Raw genomic sequence first — 2,051 nt, 5'->3', positions numbered from 1 at the left:
CCCCTTAGCATTTAGCAGACTATCCAGGATGAGACAGGCCTTCAGTGAACATTCATCTAATTGAATTCTGGTTTTCCTTCATCCAGTGGATGGAATATAGATTCCAGTCAATGTCAGACATAAAAATATTACACAAAGCAAGAGATCCTGAAGTAGGGCTCAGCCACTCTCACCACAAAGTGTGCATTTACACCCACTGGGGTCTAAAAAGAAATACTCAAACAACTTCTGTTTGTACTTAGGTTTTTTCTCAACCTTTTAAAGTTTTAATTTAGGGTATATGTCTTCTATGTGTTGTATGAAAGGAGAAAAGATTAGCATTCCCCTTGACTAGGATGGAAGAAGCTCTCTGGCCTGACAACATGCCTTTGGTTAAGGCATTGCCACCTACTTCATGGCATCTAACTCTTGTTTGGAGGTATCCCTGGTGGCTCAGATGATAAAGAATCTGCCTGCAATGCTGGAGACCCCTGTTTGTTTCCTGGGTCAGGAAGATCCCCTGGAGAAGGGAATGGCAACCCACTCCAGTATTCTTGCCTGTTTTGAAATGCTCGTGGATGGGGGCGGGGAGAGCCTGGGGTGGAGTGAGGGGAGCAGAGCCAGGGAGGAAGTTTTGCTGGGCCCTGTGCTGTCTTGAGCTGTTAGCCCCGATTCTGGGGGCCCCTACTTGCTCTGGTTTCCCCTATGGGCCTCTTTATGAGACCCGAGAGCTTTGCTCTGTGGTAGCCCCTCACAGGAGAAGGCAATAGCAACCCACTCCAGTACTCTTGCCTGGAAAATCCCATGGATGGAGGAGCCTGGTGGGCTGCAGTCCATGGGGTGGCTAAGAGTCGGACATGACTGAGCGACTTCACTTTCACTTTTCACTTTCATGCGTTGGAGAAGGAAATGGCAACCCACTCCAGTGTTCTTGCCTGGAGAATCCCAGGGACGGGGGAGCCTGGTGGGCTGCCATCTATGGGGTCATACAGAGTCGGACACGACTGAAGTGACTTAACAGCAGCAAGAAGATGAAGATGGAAGAAGTCAACCGGACCTGGGCTTTTAATCTTGGTCACAGATGTTTCCTGTTCATTACAAACTCACAGCAGTCATTTAACATGGTTCTTTTATTCATACCTGGCCTTCTTTCCGCAGCAAAGAAGGGGATTACCTACCTGACAGATGCATAAGAAGCTCCTGACCCTCAAAGACGGCTCCCCACCCTCCCAGATGACTGAAACTGCTCTCTGAAGGAGACGGTCCTACAGCTAAGTTAAGGAATGTGATTTTGAATGTAACCTATTAAACTTGCACTAAGTTGTAAATGACAGGTGCTTGGTACTCTCTAGAGAACTAGTTTTGCTAGAGAGAAAGATAGAAAAGAAGGTAACACCAGAGAACTGATCTATTAGTAGAACTGATCTATTAGTACCTACGAGTGAAATGAGTGGGTCTTATGGATGCAAAAGTAGCCTTGGAAAGGAGACATCACCAGGCCACTGGGCCAGGGAAGGAACGTTGAACTTGTCCATTTTGCCAAGGGCTATTTTAAACCCAGCACCTGCCCCCTGGCCTCAAACACTTCGTTACTATCAAGAATGTTAGTGCTAGAAGAAAGTAGGGAGAGATCCCTGGGGTAGGCTAGACCCCAGCCTCCTAACTGCTGGTCCAAATTCTCCTCCAATGAGCTTTCAACACACCTGGTGATTGAGTTGAGTAAACAAAAAGAGATTAAAAACTCAAGCCCATTATCCATCTTGAAAAACTAGCTCAATTCTATGCTCTAACTATTTTGAACCGCTTAGCTCATCTCTCCCCTCTGGGGTTTTGATTATACATTCTTGGCACTTCTCAGAGTGATGCCAGAAGTGGGGAGGCAGTCGAGATGATTCTCATCCATATCCCATCCCAGAGGTGAGCCTGGGAACAATGCACTGTTGTTTTACTGGATAAAATAAGACAGAGACTTCACTTACACTGCAAAACCTGGGGTTAAATGTCCTGTGACAATTTGGGGGAAAGATAGAAAAAAGCAATACCCAAAGGTACCTTCCTGCTTGCCAAGGTTG

General features: G+C 46.5%; 1 non-coding gene across 1 annotated transcript; it reads left to right on the top strand.

The window, feature by feature from the left end:
* The first annotated feature begins 291 nt into the window (after window positions 1-291).
* On the top strand, window positions 292-414 carry LOC133257899 (U6atac minor spliceosomal RNA). The gene has a single exon (XR_009739757.1). It is a non-coding gene; the product is annotated as a U6atac minor spliceosomal RNA (small nuclear RNA).
* The last annotated feature ends 1,637 nt before the right edge of the window (window positions 415-2,051 follow it).

The sequence above is a fragment of the Bos javanicus genome, chromosome 11, assembly GCF_032452875.1.
Source record: "Bos javanicus breed banteng chromosome 11, ARS-OSU_banteng_1.0, whole genome shotgun sequence".
NCBI classification, from domain to species: Eukaryota; Metazoa; Chordata; class Mammalia; order Artiodactyla; family Bovidae; genus Bos; species Bos javanicus.
The sequence above is the reverse complement of the archived record's forward strand: the minus strand, read 5'-3'. Positions and strand labels throughout refer to the sequence as shown.